General features: G+C 36.3%; 2 long non-coding RNA genes across 9 annotated transcripts in view; both read left to right on the top strand.

The window, feature by feature from the left end:
• The first annotated feature begins 1,456 nt into the window (after positions 1-1,456).
• On the top strand, positions 1,457-4,386 carry LOC137490019 (uncharacterized). 7 transcript variants are annotated; one of them, XR_015476559.1, is made up of 7 exons: positions 1,457-1,582; positions 1,687-1,818; positions 2,497-2,578; positions 2,701-2,755; positions 2,856-2,931; positions 3,006-3,173; positions 3,492-4,386. It is a non-coding gene; the product is annotated as an uncharacterized LOC137490019 (long non-coding RNA). The 7 variants fall into 7 exon arrangements; XR_015476557.1 differs by having other exon boundaries at positions 3,006-3,182; XR_015476558.1 differs by having other exon boundaries at positions 2,467-2,578.
• Positions 4,387-6,136: 1,750 nt separating this feature from the next.
• The window catches only part of LOC147846809 (uncharacterized), a 74,612-nt gene continuing 63,407 nt past the window's right edge, over positions 6,137-17,341 (top strand). Inside the window, exon 1 of one of the 2 annotated variants that reach the window (XR_015476552.1) lies at positions 6,137-6,358. This is a non-coding gene — a long non-coding RNA (uncharacterized LOC147846809). The remainder of the gene's footprint in view (positions 6,359-17,341) is intronic. The other variant, XR_015476551.1, reaches the window with a different exon arrangement.

Below are 17,341 nucleotides of genomic sequence, written 5' to 3'. Positions count from 1 at the left end.
AGAAAATAAATTAGTAGAGGAATTTAAAGCTGGAGGGAGAGGGGATTGGGATGTTGTAGTGTAAAGATAAGGAGATAAGTAAAAAGATGGAAGAGGGGGGTAAAAAGGTAGTGGAAGCACTCAACACTGTAAAAAAGTTGGGTGGTGAGCGATGGGAAGGCGAAGCATAGTAGTGCTTGGAAAACAGAAATGAAGGGAAAAAGGGGTACAAAAGCTAGCCAAGTGGCACCAATGCTAGATAGAGGTTTAGTGAGGAATAGGGGCAGGGTCTAGCTCGAGCCCTTATTCTGAAGTATGGCATTAGCTGGTTAGATGGAAAAAGGAGGTTAGATGAGTATCAAAGGCAAGGAGTAAAATGCTAGGAGAAAACAGCGGAAGCACTCGACGCTGGCAGGGGGAACAGAAAGATGAGATGAGATGATAGGTGAGGCTCTTGCGAGAGCCGAAGCTCGTGTTGACTCCTGTGGGAGTCTGAGCTTAGGGTGATGTTAAGATGGAGGAAGGAGGTTAGATGAGAGTCAAAGACAAAGAGAAAGTGCTAGGAGAAAACAGTGGAAGCACTCAACGCTGGAAGGGGGAACAGAAAGGTGAGGTGGTAGGTGAGGCTCTTGTGAGAGTTGAAGCTGGTGTTAATTCCTGCGGGAGTCTGAGCTTAGGGTGATGCTAAGATGGAGGAAGGAGTTTAGATGGCAGTCAAAGGCAAGGAGTAAAGACCTAAGAGGAAACTTCAGAAGCACTCAAGGCTGGCAGGGGGAACAGAAAAGTAAGATGAGATGATAGGTGAGGCTCTTGCGAGAGCCGAAGCTCTTGTTGACTAGTGTGGGAGCCTGAGTTTAGGGTGATGTTACACTCTCAGAAAAAAAGGTACAATGAGGGTACAATTTTGCTCCAAGTGGGAACAAAATATATAATTGTACCTTTAAAGGTCCCAAATTGGTCCTTAGGGCACAATTTTGAACTCAAATGGGCCATAAAGGTACAAACGTCCAGATTTAGGTTTGAAAGGTACACTTTTGTACCTTTTATAGCACATTTGGGTACAAAATTGTACTGTAAAGGACCATTTTAGCACCTGTAAAGGTACAATTATATATTTTGTTTCCCTATAGGAACAAAATTGTACCCTCAGCTCATAAGATCAAGACACCATATAACACAAATTTTTAATTAATTAATACTAAACATTAATACTAAAATACATAATTTAAAAATATAAAGTTAATAAATTGATTGAATAAAATACTTCAATAATTATTTTTTTCATGTATTCAAATGTAATTTTTTCTCAAAAAATATTTACAATTTAATGTAGAATTAAATGTAATTTTAATAATTAAAAACGTAAAAACTAGTCTTTGCTAACTGTTTAAGACCCTAAATGGGATTTAGAATAAGGATCATGCAGAGTGACAGTATCTTCATTCAGGTGGAGATGTTGCTGTCCCTTTAAGAACTCGGCATGTTGGCAGTGTTTGTTACTGAGGCGGTCGAGTGTGCTCATGCTGGCTGTTTACACAGAACTTCGCACAGAACTTCGCACGATTTTCAAAGAAAAGTCTATTTTGGAGTCCACACTTTTCAGGTAAATATGTATTTATGACATATTTTCAGTTTCATTTTTACATGTGAAGCCATGTTCTGTTGCTTTTGTCTGACTCTCGTGCCTCGGTTTTCCCTCGCTTAAAGACCGCGAAAAAATTCTCCGGACTGCTTGGTGTACGTTTGCCTACAGGATGGAGTTGGCTAAGAGCTGCAGCTTATTAAAGAAGTTAATACAATATGATATTGAAGTCACCGAGGGACATAACGTTATAGAAGGTAAGTTAACTAACGTTATATGCTATTAGTTTTCACGGTGTAAAAACACCCTTTATCGCCTACGTATTCGCGCCTCATATCTTACGTTACTGCTTTATTAATAAGTGTTGCCACTGCAGAATATAATCGCAACCCAGATAGCAAAACACACTCGGGCCAGTTCCAGCTAGTTTCTCGCCTGCCGGAGACTTACCCCTCGGCCCGGCTCCATCTGCTGTACTCGGACCGGATGCCTATGGACTCACTGCTCTATTCCGGCCCGAGTGGTCAATCGGGCAGCAGTAAGCGAGCCGAAGCTGCCGCATCCGAGCCGGAATTGGCCCGTGAGCAAAGCTAACGATTATGTAAACGTGGCTAATTACAAACGTGGCGTGTGTAACGTTATTCCTGTACACATCTTCGTTTTAGTGTCTACATTAACGTTGAGGAGTGTCCACAAACTCTCATGTCCAGAATTGTTGGTGCTTCACTCTTGTTTATGCTTATGTTAATGTATAATTATTAAGTACCACATTGTATGAATCGACGTTTTAAGTAATGCTTCGTTCTTTAATGTAATAATTAATGTAATACCTTACAGTATTTTAACTATTTTATAAATATCTAAAAATAAACAAACAGTTATTATTTTCTCTTATTGCTTTCCAGAAGTTTTTAAAGTTTCCATTTGACCTTCAGGACAGTTGGAACAACAGAATGCAGCCTGACAGCATCAGACCAGTGAAGGCATTTCATATGAAAGCATGGCTCAGTACAAGATGTAAGTATTTCTCATTATCTATATACAATGGTTTTAATGGCTTACATACTATTTTAAATTTGTAGGTTTTTACTTACAAACAACAATAAATGTACACATATATGTTTCAAATTATTTTCTAGGTTTTCATCGAAAGATGAGAGATCAACTGAAGAATGCTATGGACCTGACACTAAGGTACTCTTTCTAAATTTTTCTCTACTTGACTAATATTATTAAATTCTAGTTTTGTATGGATTCCTTCATATTTGTTTGTATGCCACATCTTATGTTCCAGGAATTTATTTTACAGCAGCACTTATCATGTTGCCAGCCTTGTTCAGCGAGAAACTTCAACATTTTGCTGTACTCAGGTGTGTAAGTTGTTTTCTGTTTAGTATATGCTGTGATAAATGCATTTTATAATTCTTGATATTCTTTATATTAGGATGGCAAAGTGGGTAGTGCTGTTACCTTACAGCAAAAAGGTTGCTGGTTCGAGCCTCGGCTGGGTCAGTTGGCATTTCTGTGTGGAGTTTGCATGTCCTTCCCGTGTTCGTGTGGGTTTCCTCCAAGTGCTCCGGTTTCCCCACAAGACCAAAGACATGTGCTATAGGTGAATTGGGTAAGCTAATTTTTCTGTAGTGTATAAATGTGTGTATGAATGAGTGTGTATGAATGTTTGTAGTACTGGGTTGTGGCTGGAAGGGCATCTGCTGCGTAAAATGCTGGATAAGTTGGCGGTTCATTTCACTGTGGCGACCCCAGATCAGGACTAAGCCAAAAAAATTAATGAGTGAATGAATTTTATATTAATCATTTTATCTGTTATACTTTTTTTTAAATCAGTGAATATTAATTATTTCACATTCTATGCATGTTGATTTTCTCTTCATCAATGATATTAATGAAATTATTGCTTTGTTATTTACAGTGAATCATCTTCACCACATCCAACAGTTCAAGTACAGGAGGACACCACCGACTGGACAACAAGATGAGTCATGGCAGTCTTGCTTGAGTTGATGGCATTGTGATTGGCCGGATTAATGGTGTGGACGAATATACATTTTTATCCATCTCATTTGAAGAACACCTTGATGTTTCTGCAGTGGAATGTTTTGAATGAACTGTGGACGGTGACAAGCCTCGACCCACTCCAGTTATCAGAGGGATCAACCTTGTTTTTTGTTTCTCTAAATGCTCTTGGATAATAATCACAATCATCAAGTAAATCCAGCACACTGCTCTCATTCATGCATAAAGCAAATTTTTAAATAACTTGTGGTCCTAATGACTATCAAAGAACTTTTTCCAGTTATGAGTGCCTTACATGTCATGTTTACCAAAAGCATAAACATATTGTTACAACAAATTACAACTCTTCTTGAGGAAGTTGAGAAGGAATCTACTGATGTTGAAGAAGAGGCTACTAATGTTTTTGGTTTTCTGCACTGTTGATGCAATTTATAGAGAAACATTGCCTTCGTTCTGAAATACAGAGAAAATGTTGATGGCAAATTATTTATTATGACCGAGTATTCTGACTAAAGACACACTTTGGACTTTATAAAGTGCAGGACTTGATGTAGCCTGTGTAATGTGTTTATAAATCTTAAACGGTATTCTTGTGGTCTTTGTATTAAGTGTAGATGATTTACTGTACAGTGAGTGAACAATTTTTATTTGTTATCTAAATAGTTTTTTTTACTGTTTTACATGTCTGCTTTATACTTGCTGTGTAATTTTATTACTTGACACATTCAGTTGTGAGTTGTTATAAAATATTATTACATTTCTAAATAAAAATGGACATCTGCGAACCAAAATATTTTATTTATTTGTGCATGTAGTCACCAAAGGATCAAAATGCCTGGGTCAGTACCCTGAAAATACTATATAATATAAAAAGGTACATTTTTGTACCTTCAGTGTCTAAGGTACAAAATTGTCCCTTAAAGGGTACAAATGTAGAAGGTAAAATTTTGTACCTCTAAACAGAGGAACAAAATTGTACCCTTTAGGGTACCACCCCAGTGACGGGCCATTTGTACCCTAAAAGGTACAATTTTGTACCTTTTTTTCTGAGAGTGTAAGATGGAGGTGTAATTTCTGAAAACGGAGGGACAGGTTTTGGGCAGGGGTCTGCTTCTGGAGCCAACAACCAGAATTTCTGGAAAGAAAAACGAAAAGAAAGCGATTTTGTTTGTAACATGGCACATGTTCAGCAGACTTAATAAATTGTTTTTCGGCTGACGTCAAAATAAGCGGCATTAAAGGTGGTGAGTAGGAATGCCTTTGTTTATGCATTGTAGTGTGGCTACCTTAATCTGTAATTATTAGATAGTATCCATTTGTCAAAGAATTTGTTAGTTGCACTGCTTATGGAACTAATGCTTGACATCTTGAAGGGTGGGGCAGAGAATGGTCCTATTATAAAGAGGTTGGCGACCATCTTGTTTAATAAGATGATCGACAGTCTCGGATTCTGCAGCTTTAGAATGTATGTGGAGTGTAATAGGTTGGATGAGGGTCAGCTTCTAGAGCCGGCTGTCAAGATCTCTGAAATGAGAAACAAGAGAGAATCAGAAAATAATTTTTACAACATGATACATGTACGGTAGGCACAATGAATTGTTTTAGCTGATATCCATGCGAGGTGTCTTAATGAGGGCATGGGCAACTGTGAATGGAAGCGCCTTTTTTAATGCATGATATGATAGCTTCATAGACGCAATACATAGATGGAGGAGGTGGGCATTCATTCCCCCACAGGAGGGCAGATGGATGGAAAGCTGAAGATATGATGCATGGCTTGTCTGGTGGTCCTGGAAGTGATAGTGGAGTTGAGTTTAAACCCCTTAGTAATATCGAAATGTTTAAAATGCAAATGTATCAAAAACAGAGTCGATGGATAAAACGTTACTCCATTTGTCAGGAATGTCCTCCTCCCATTCATAGCAGTCAAGCGGGAAGTTTGTTCCTTTGCCGTTTTCACAAGCAACTTGCTATAATAAACTTGCATATGACACTTTTATGTATGGACATACTGTATGAGTCGCTATGGCATATTACGAATGGAGTTTTATGCTCAATGGGATGAATATTATCCAGCTAGTGAAAAACAATCTTTTCAGAAGTTAAATGGCCATTGGATGAGGCAGTTTATTTATTTTATTTATTTATTTACTTATTTATTTATTTCTTTTTATTAAATTATTTTATTTATTTTAATTAATTAATAATTATAATTTATTTTTTTATTTATTTGTTTTTTATATCCACTGCCAACATCAAGCCCTGAACTTTAAAAACAATGTCACCACTTGAGATCGTGAATGAAATGTTTGTAATGGGCTTTACTTTAATCCATGATTAAATAACATAAGGTTTGGAATCTTAACGTCATTAAAATCACAAGCATATCTGGCCCAATTCATTCACAAAGTCTTTGCATCTGCGTCTATTCATAAATTTCAAGAGAGAGGACCGGACCCTCTCAAATTAGCTCCTATAGTGACACTTGTCCTTTTAGCTATTGGCTCAAATACATGGCAATCAAAAGTGCAAAAGGTCGGCGGCCATTTTGCTGACCAAAAATCACTAGTGTTTAAATGAATAACGCTACTCTACTGAGCGCACTTCTGCGACTAGTTTGGATGATAGCAGTGCATTTCATGAATGTTTATCAACGAAATAATATGTTGTGGACAAATGTTTTGGGTATTGGATTGTCTGGACCCTTGCAGATAAATTATTTTAAGGTGTTATGGAACTGTGGACTGGCGGGAGGCTTGAGAGGTGAGTTCTTTGGTTCAATTCATTCTAGTCATGTGAGTCTCGTCTTTCAAATGATTTATGAAAGGTTTAGTCTTTGTTGGAAAGTAGTTATTTAGCAAGGCTTTCCCTTAAAGCATGCTATGTACATTACCACGGGTGCACCGCTAGGACATCGGTGAGAGTTTGATTTTATTGCAATGGATCGCCGGCGTCTTGAGAGTTTAGGCACATTTTGAGTGTTTAGTTGGAGTTTTGTATTGTGATCTTGGAGATGTGTAGTTGGAGATGTAGTTGTTGTTTTGAAGTAGTTGTTGTAGTGGTGGCTGTAGCAGTAGCTGGCTGATACGGAGCGGCCTTCAAAACGAAGATAGCTATGATACCTAATCTAGGGTTTTTATAGTAGGAATCGTCTGATCGGTGCATTGTGAATTGGATAATGCGGGTCCAGCCGCAAGCAATCAAAAGCATGTGATCCTCTGCTATCCCATAATTTGTAAACATTTATTTTTTCATTTTTACAGTGAAATTGTAGGATTTTGATAATTAAAAAAAGTAATGGATGAATGAAAAAGTATTCATTACAAGTATTCAACCTTTTGTTTTAACATATAATTATGAAATAATTTTCAATGTGGTACAAATCATGTATTTTTAAATCCCATCCAATTCTGTGGGTAAAATTTTCTCTTTTACCTCTGTCTGTCTCTTTCCCTCTCTCTCACACACACACTCATTCCCCCTCTCTCTCTATGCTCTCTCCTTGTCAGTAACATTACAGCTTAAACCGACAAGGTTAAAGTCCTAAGACCTCTTTCAGAGCTGTGTAAGTGTGTGTGTTTGTGTGCCTTTGAGCTCCAGAACACTAATACTCACACACACACTCACACAGTCTCCACTTGTAAGCAGGAAACAAACACACCAAAACAACAAAAGCCCAGAGGAAATTGAGAAGCATCAAGGAAAAATCCTCTATTCACTTCACTACAAAATGTTCCTGGTGGCTATTTCAGGTGGAGGTCCCATCTCTCGCTCTCTCTCTGTGGCTTTATTTAACTATACTTTGGAGGACATTGCTCCTTAAAAGTTGTTCTGTCTAACATTTGGGACATTGAAAAAATAAAGATGATAATGACTTTTCTTGAGAAACCCTTTTGTGTGTACATAAAACAAAAATAATGACAACAGTTTCATCTCCTCAGTGTCAGTATATTGCATGCAATTAAGAGCTCTTTGCAGTGACACCCATGAATTCCCACGCAAATTCTGTTAGAAACAAAGCACAGGCTTATCCGAGGTAATATGTCACAGAGGTAGTAGTTATTTTTGTTTTGTGTGCAAACAGAAGAATTCTGGAAGCTTAATGATAATATTGGGGGGGGGGGGTGTTTTTGTAGAATGAAGGAGATCTTAGTTTTCAACTAAAAATCTTAATTTGTTCTCCGAAGATAACTAAAAGTCTCAGAGGGTTGAATCTTCATGGGGGTGAGTAATTAATAATAAATTTTTCAACTACTGGTTTACCAACACTTTAAAATTTCAGGGGTCCATGTTATTAATAAATTTGAAACTCCTGCTCCAGTAACTGTAGACTATTAGTGTATGAGACGTTTTTCCACCTAATCCGTGTATAAATAAAATGACATAGATCCAGCTTTGTATAAAACACTATATAATCTCTATAGACTAAAATAATTCTCAATAGAATCTCTATAGACTTAAATAATTTGGCTCATTCCCGCGTAGCTCACTTGTGTTTGGGATTCTTTCTCTCTTTCGCTGTCACTCTCTTATCCTCTCGTTCATTCTCCCCCAGCTCTCTCTCTCTCTCTGTCTCCCTCTGTCTCTAATTGGGTCTAGGATGAGTTTCTTTCGACAGGTCCATTCATCATGGACGAGAGCAGAAGGACAAACCCTCTGGGAGAGACGAAGAGAGAGAGCGAGAGGGGGGTCAGACAGCTGGATGAGAGGGTCTTTTGCCTGTCAGCTCACTTCTCTCCTCTTTTTTCCCCCTCCTTTCTTTTTTCCAACTCGTCATGAGTGTCAGTTTTACAGGAAAGGGAAAAGACGTGGAAATTGTACAGCTCACTGGAGCATTAGTTAGACGATTAGATCAACATTTGTTTTAACCCCTTAATGCAAGCATAAATGTTCACATACTTGAGCAAAACTTTTATTTGGACGTGCGGTTTGGAAATGAGGACGAAGAAGCGTGTATGTGTGTGGTGTGTGTGTTTGTGTGTGAAAGCAGGATGTCAGCAAGCACTCAATGACCACTCATGTGAGTAATGTCGTATTAAACTGCAGCGCTCTGTGTCCCCTGATATCCCATTAGCAAATGAATGATGTTTGAAAGAAAAATACGTCTTGGAGACACGTGGAAACGGCAGAGATGCGCATGTTTTATGTTTTGTGCATACAAGCTTTCTGGATGACATATTATTTTATAGAACACATTCCTGATTTCATTTAGTCATACAGTCAGCAATACCACCCAGCTAACACCAAAACTACCATTTAAAATCAAAAACTTTGGATACAGTCTAAATTTTGATTTCCCAGCACTGAACTAATATCAGCCTATTTGACATTTGTTCTGACATTTGTTATTTGTTCTGCTGAATATATAAATTGTAAAAGATAAGCCAAACATTGATTTAACATCAATTTACTTAAGTTCATGTTGATTTTTTTAAATAGAAATTAAAATTGCCCTGATGTTGGCCTCCAACACTGGATAGATACATTCTGGTTGAAATAGTTGAAATCACACAGTCAATGTTAGCGTTCCAGCAGAGGAAAATTTCTTATATTAAAAATTGTACTGATCTTAAAGTAAATGTCGACTTGATATCATTAATCTTCAACACTGGACAGATGTTAAAGTTATTGTTTAATGTCAAAACCTAAAGTGTGTTTGAAGTCAACAACCAAAATTGGACAGGTGTTAACATTAGATTTATTAAGGATATTAATCCTTATTATTAAGGATAGTTCACCCAAATATGAAAATTAAATCACTCTTTACTCTTGAAAGTTTACTCACCCTCAAGTAGATCCAAACCCCAAAACTGAGAAGAAACTATTTAATAAAGTGTTGGAAAAAAGGAATGTATTTTTATTACTTATGTGTCTTTATTTATTTATTTTTATTAGAAAAATGTTTAGACTAACAACAGATCTTTTTCTATTGTATGAGATCACATATTGACCAGACTCACTTCCTTTTTTTACTGTGCTGCATACTTTTTAAAAGGAACATGCTGACAAGATGGAAATAGCAGAATAAGTGTGGGGGCCTTTGTTTAATACAAAGTCTAGACATGCCACAAGTTGTCATGATGCTTGTAGAAGTTGTTAAATATATTAAAGGTGCACTTAATTGTTCAGTTCTAGGTATGCATAGAAGGGTTGCAGAAAGAGGAAGTATGTCTGGGGTACAAGAGCCAAAGGACTGCAGAATGACTGATAAGTGATGTTAAACCAAAACTCCACCTGTTAATATCAGTTGTGTATATATACAGGAGTCAGGAAATGTATGTTAGTTGCGAACCTCTTGAAGACAATTCTTGTATTGCATTGGGGTAACGTAACCCAGAGCTCTGTCATCGAATAATTCATTTGTTTCTAATAAATTACTAATATTTTTGGCATTGAAGAAAACCCTCACCAGACCTTTTCTTATTGAACACGCATGGAATTGGCTAGATATTCCAACAAAAGTTTTTTGTTTTATGTGCGCACAAAATATTTTTGGAGCTTGATAATAATTAAATTGAACCACCGAAGGCATATGGTCTGTTTTAAAGATGTTTTTTAGTACCTTTCTGGACTTTGAATGAGTCTGGAATTTTGCTTCCTATGGAGGATAAGAGAGCTCTCAGATTTCACTTAAAAAAATATTAATTTGATATTTTGAAGAGGAAAAAAGGTCTCGGGTGTCAGAGTGAGTAATTAATAACACAATTTTCATCAAATTGTCAATGATATTAAACATTGTTTCCTGGTTGCCTAAAGTCACTTATATTCAACCTTATAACTATGTATTACGACACTCCACTGGTCAGATCAGCTACAATTTTTTTTTTTTTTTTGCTTGGAAATGAAACTCATAAAAGTGAGAGTTCATCCAAAAAAAACAAAAAAAAAAAAAAAAAAACAGATTCATCATTTATTGACCCTCTAGTGTTTCCAAAGCTTTAAGTTTCTTTTTATATATATATATTTTAAATATTTTATAACACAAAATAATTTATTTTGAAGAAATTTGGAAACCTCTGACATTCTAAAAATACTGTGAAAGTCAAGGTCAATCCAACATTTTAAAAATACCTTATTTTGTTTTCAACAAAAGGTTTGAAACATGAGGATGAAAAGTAAGTGATGGCTGAATTTACATTTTTGGTTGAACTCCCCATTTAATGCCATAGCCTAATGTAGGCATGACCTCAGCTTCCAAGACAGATGTTGGTTGAAAATTACACTGAATTTGACATCAAAACATACCATTGACTCAAACACTGGACACACTGTAATGTTATAAGGTTGAATTAGCTCTAAATCATTGTTCTAAATGCTGCTTACTGTTGTCTTATAACTTCTGGACAAATGCTGTATTTTGAAAAGTTTTGTTTGCAAAATTGAGTTGGAATGAGATTAAAATTAAGAATTGGTTTAATATTAATCTCCAGCACTGGACAGATGTTGCATTTTATTTGAAATTGAAAACTGAGTTAAAGCCAAAATACAAAACTGACCTTCCAAGTCAGACTCCAAAACTGGACACACATTGATTTTAGACTACTTAATACTACGATTTAAGACCAATGACTAACGCCAGGCATTGTTAGTGTTCTGTGTTTAACTGACTTTGATATTAGGAAGTGTGTTTTATTTAGAAATATAATCTATATTCAGCCACATTTCAATGTATTATGACACTGGTGGTGTACTAGCCATAGACATTTTAAAAATGCTGATTAAAAATTCTAACATTCAATATGAAGATGCCCGGCAGTTAAGAGAGCTAGTCTGATTTAATATATTTTTTACTCAAAAAACACCAATAAATGCCATCACTGAATGAAAGCTTTAAACTGAGAAACACTATATTAAAAGTGCAGTAGGTGAAAATGCTATGCGTTAGCATAATATCTTTGAAACAAAATCCCTCCCCTGCTGTCTAAAGCCACGCCTCCTGAAATCACGTATGCGCACATTAAAGACCCACTATATCATGTCATTCGCCAGTTAGAAAACTTTATAGTACTTTATAATACTACAATTCTGAACAAAAACTGTATTATATCTAGCAAGTTTTTAGTTGTGTAGCATGCAAAACTTGTCATAATGTGGAATTTTTTATTTATTTTTTTTTTTGCTTGCAAGGATCGCTGGTCTCACGCTCTCATGCACTTTGTCCTAAGCGACTACTGCTTCGTGGTTGGCTGGCGGAGTGCTGGAATTCCACTTATTACTGAGCCATACATGCTATTTCAGACCGAATATTCAGAGTAGCATGGAAAACAATATAGTGAGCACATTACAGGTTGTCATTGTTCAAAAATGAACCAATGTGAATATAAGACCAACTTGAGCTCAGTAAAGCAGGCTAGGTGGGAAAGCGCTATTTACTTATGTTTTGGTGTTAAACTAATTAAAAATCTACATTATTGATGCTGTAAAACGCACCTTACGAAATTAAAAAGTCACATCAGTTTTTCACCAGAAGATTTCAGTGGCTGAACAACACTTCCCTGCATATAACCTATTAACACAACATAATCTACATCAGCTTTGCTTGACTAAAATAATTTTAAAACATGACATTACCTGTCTAAAAGAAATACTTCAGCCATGGTGTTGTCTTTCCTCCAGCATGCAAAAGTAACTATATTGATTCAGGATTTTAAAAAGTTTTGATTCTGCATTTGTGTTTACCAGTCACTCCTTTGTGCACGTGCAAACGGCGGATCTGCATGAACACGGGTGCACAGATGTACAAATCTACATTTGCTGACAGACAGTTTGGGCTACTTAACAGAAATATGGGAATTGTCGGCCTGACAAATTTTACTTGCATGAACATTTTTTAGTCTTATGCCTTACCAGGAATATAAAAATACATATAAATACATTTGGATAATTTACTTTAATCACTACTATTGAAATCTGAAGAGACTTTTAACCAGCACAACAAAAATGTTTCTGCAGATAATCACCAACTGCAACTTTAAATATAAAATCATCTCATTGTTGCCAGAATTTTATTTATTTATTTTTCCAAAGTGATAGTTTACTTACAATTTTATTCATAAATAATTCTTCATTTACTCACATTTTCCCCGGGTTCCCCGGTTTCCTCCCACTGTCCAAAAACATGCAACTTAAGTTAATTAACTAATCCAAATCAGCACCATAGACATGCTCCTAGTAAACAGTTATTTCTTAAGAGCAATCACTATCTGTTCATTAGTTACTACAGCAGGGGAGTTCTCGAGATCTACCTGAGCTCAAACTTCCTTCTCGCCTTGCTAAAGGGAGGGAGCCCCGGGCTCTCTCCCGGGACAGCATGCCAAACAAGCTCTATAATCAATCATCAGCTAAGTGTGAACTCTTGAAATAAGTACTAGTACGCCTATCTAAATAATATTCATTCATTCAATTTCTTGTCAGCTTAGTCTCTTTATTAATCCGGGGTGGCCACAGTGGAATGAACCGCCAACTTATCCAGCAAGTTTTTACGCAGCGGATGCCCTTCCAGCCAAAACCCATCTCTGGGAAACATCCACACACACATTCACTCATACACTACGGACAATTTAGCCTACCCAATTCACCTGTACCGCATGTCTTTGGACCGTGGGGGAAACTGGAGCACCCGGAGGAAACCCACGCGAAGGCAGGGAGAACATGCAAACTCCACACAGAAACGCCAACTGAGCCAAGGTTCGAACCAGCAACCCAGCGACCTTCTTGCTGTGAGGCGAAAGCTCTACCTACTGCCCCACTGCCTCGCCTATCTAAATAATAGTGATGTGAAAATAGATATGAGCACATTATACAGATTAAGCTTTAAAATTGTGTGCCACACACCCTAAAATCATCTTCTGTATGTCATATAAAAAGTTACAAGATGATATTTTCATTTCTGAATTATTTTCCCCTTTTGAATTTCTGTAACCGAGACTTTATATTTAATTAAATTTCCTAAAACTTTTTTTTCAGAAATGGTAAAGAAACGGCTCCAGGGTAATCAAGCCCACAACCTTGGTGTTGCAGGAACACCTTTATTTGCCCTCAGCCCAAACCCATTGTAATTTATCCGAGTATATCTTCATCTTACAATCTCAGAGCACATAAAAAGACCTTTAATACCAACTAACTTCTTAAGCAAAAGTTTGAAATAAGAACTAGCACTTCTGGAAACTAATTAAGCAGGCAGTTCACTTGCCTCAAAATGACTGTTCACCTCTTAGCCTCCCCCAAGGCCTGCTCACGACCGTCAGCATGTGTGAATGTGAGAGAAAAAGCAACTCTTAGTAATCGAGTCCCCCTGATCCTTCAAGCGTGTGTGTGTTTGCTTGTGTATAAGCATCCTCATGTACATCTGCGTGTGCTTGCAAATGTCTTCACCTGCACGTCAGCGTTACACTCCTCTGTCTTAATAAGACTTTCGCAATTACCTTCCCAGCACCCTTTATTTCCACTCACACACACGCAAAAGTAGCTGCTCGGTGAGTGACGTTAATTTGCATGGCTTCTTGGCCCTCTAATGGCTATCTTTCCCACTCGCTCTCTCCTCGCAGTGCAAGAGCAAATAAAATAGACAGGAAAAATAAAAATGTCATGATTATTTATTTAATCAGGCTTGAAGGAGCCGGTCTAATAAAGAGAAAGAAAATTTGTCCAACACAGATGATTCATTTTAGTCTGTAGACGAAAGTTGAGGTCGGAATTGTGTTTATCTTCATACTGGTGTATGCTCTCAATTAAAGCTTGCCTGCGTCTTATTAAGGCTCATTCGGGGTGGATGTAATTAACAAATGTGGACGTAGTGGGCATATATGGTTTTCTCCTCTGTGTTTACTAAAGCATGCCGTGCACTTTAAATGTGCATGTTATTTTGAGGTAAATGTGATATAATTATTAACCACGTAATTAAATATTTTAGCCAAGCATGAAAAAGCTAAAAGGATAGGCTTATATTACAATTTTGGGCTTTTTTGAGGGATATATGTCAGTCCAAAATTGATCGTGTGTCACTGTTTAGTGTTCACCGTGGGTTATTACATTAGGAGGCTCTTCTGCAGATTACATCATTACACTGCAAAAAATGCTTTTCTTGCTTAGATTTTTTGTCTTATTTCTAGTCTAAATATCTAAAATTTCTTATATTAAGAAGCATTTTCTAGACAAGCAAAACAAATTGTCTTGTTTTGAGAAATAAACTGCCAATATTAAGTGAGTTTTTCCTTAAAACAAGCTAAATAATCTGCCAATGGGGTAAGCAAATTAATCTTGTTTTTTCTTTTGACGTAAGATTATTTTGCTTACCCCATTGGCAGAATATTTTGCTTGTTTTAAGGAAAAACTCACTTAATATTGGCATATTATTTCTCAAAACAAGACAGTATGTTTTGCTTGTCTAGAAAATTCTTCTTGATTTAGGAATTGTTAGATATTTGGACTAGAAACAAAACAAAAAATCTAAGTAAGTAAAGCATCTTTTGCAGTGTACACAAGCTGATGCAAGACATGGGTGAGTCATTGAATGAGTTGTTCAACTGATTCAGATGTGAATCACGTTGGCTTTCATTTAGTTAGATTTTTTTGTTGTTGTTGGCAGAACATGTACATGTACTGTAATTAGCTAGACAAATGTCATACTCGATATTAATTTAATTATTACTAATAATTCAATTAAACAATATTAAAGCTTGAAAACATATAAATAATAAAATATTTTTGTAATATTATGACACGTTTGATGAAAGGTTTTGTTCCAAATATATTTATGATTCAAATATATGGGACATTCTACCAGAAACGTACATTATCTGTCCCTGAAATAAACACATAAATACAGTCAATAAAAAGTATTTTATCCCAAAAGTTTTAAAATGGACTGATGGGTGATGTCTGAGTTGTTCTGTATAGGGATATGTCATTCATTTGGTTCTAAGATTTTTTTCTTTATTAAAAACACTTTACAAATGTACAAACCCTGTCATTGTCCTTGTCCTCAGCCCAACTGAATCTACAGCTTTAATAGTTTTGTTGCGCTAAAAACTTATTTAGGAGATAATAATTCCGAAATAGAAAAGTTTAGAAAATAGAAACGCATAGCATTTTCACCTACTGCACGTTTAATATATTGTTTCTCATTTCAAAGCTGTCATTCAGTAATGGCATTTATTGGTATTTTATGAGTAAAAAGATGTTAACATTCATATCAATTGACTAAAAACATTAAATTATACATAAATTCTACAAATAAATAACCTGCAGGCACAGAACATCAACATGACGTCATATTTGCAATGTACCCAATCGTTCCCCAACATTGTGGGGACGCTGGATTTTGTTTGAAAATGAAAATCGGCTTGACGTCAGAACCTAACGTCAGGGGACGTCAATGTCCAATGTCCAACTTAAAATCGACCTAAAATCAACCAAATAGCAATGTCTATTAATGTGACACCTTAAAGTTGTGTTGACGTTACCACTATGACATGTATCAAACGCTTGACTTTGGTCACTTTCTAACACGGTTAGGTTTCCAACACAACCTATGTCTAATAATGTTACACCTTAACGTTGTGTGGACGTTACCACTATGACATCTATCAGATGCTTGATTTTGGTCACTTTCCAACACAGTTAGGTTTCCAACACAACCTAAAATCAACTAAATGTCAACGTAATTTGACATTGCTATTGGACGTCAAAATATCTTTGTCCTTAGACCCTGGCTAGACATTGAATTTTGGTCACCTGACATCACGTCCTAAATCTAACCTAATATTAAAGTCTTAAGATGTTGTGTGCCTGCTGGGATACTATTTTACAATTGTCTGCATATTTCTTTCAGTCCTGTCACATTTACAGTAAATTTAACATAAAATACATGTGCAATACACGTTTACGGCTACAACTCGAAAGTGGCATCATTCAATGGAAAAGCTGACAATGATCAACGATATGTTCTATCATTGAATTGTATGACTTTATGCTTGTTTTTGTATGATTTTTTTTTTGAGGACGACAAGCTTAAGTCAGGCCCCTTTACTGGTAGAATGTCTCATATGCTGATATATAATATACACAAATCAAGTGGTTTAATACAAGTTTTCTAAAGAGGTCAGATTGTTTTGAGTAATGCAAAAGAATTTTATTTTAGCTTTTTATAAAATCATTAGATTAATTATTTTGATATTGACAGTGTTGCCACACAGCAAGAAGGTTGCTGGTTCAAGTACCAGTTGGCATTTCTGTGTGGAGTTTGCATGTTCTCCCTGTGTTCGCGTGGGTTTCCACCAGGTGCTCTGGTTTTCCCCACAGTCCAAGACATGCAGTATAGATGAATTGAATAAACTAAATAAGCCATACTGTATATATGTGTGTGTGTGTTAGTGTGTGAATGTGAGAAGGTATGGGTGTTTCCCAGTACTGGGTTGCAGCTGGAAGGGCATCCACTGTGTAAAACATATGGTGGAATAGTTGGTGGTTCCTATCGCCGTAACAACCCCTGATGAATAAAGGGACTAAGCCGAAGGAAAATGAATTGATAGTGTTGATTAAAAGAATACATTTTTAAATGTATATTGAATATGGATATATATGTAAAATATGAACATATACATTTTTCGCCAATATTTATGGTCCACAAATACAGTTATTTTAAATTCATAAAACATAACATAAACAAACTTTTTTACTTAAAACACCTACCTACTGATTGCAAAATCAGACAACTGTTAATGAGTTGTAATGAGAAAGTAAGTG

The sequence above is a fragment of the Danio rerio genome, chromosome 1, assembly GCF_052040795.2.
Source record: "Danio rerio strain M-AB ecotype USA chromosome 1, GRCz13ab, whole genome shotgun sequence".
Taxonomy (NCBI): Eukaryota; Metazoa; Chordata; class Actinopteri; order Cypriniformes; family Danionidae; genus Danio; species Danio rerio.
The sequence above is the reverse complement of the archived record's forward strand: the minus strand, read 5'-3'. Positions and strand labels throughout refer to the sequence as shown.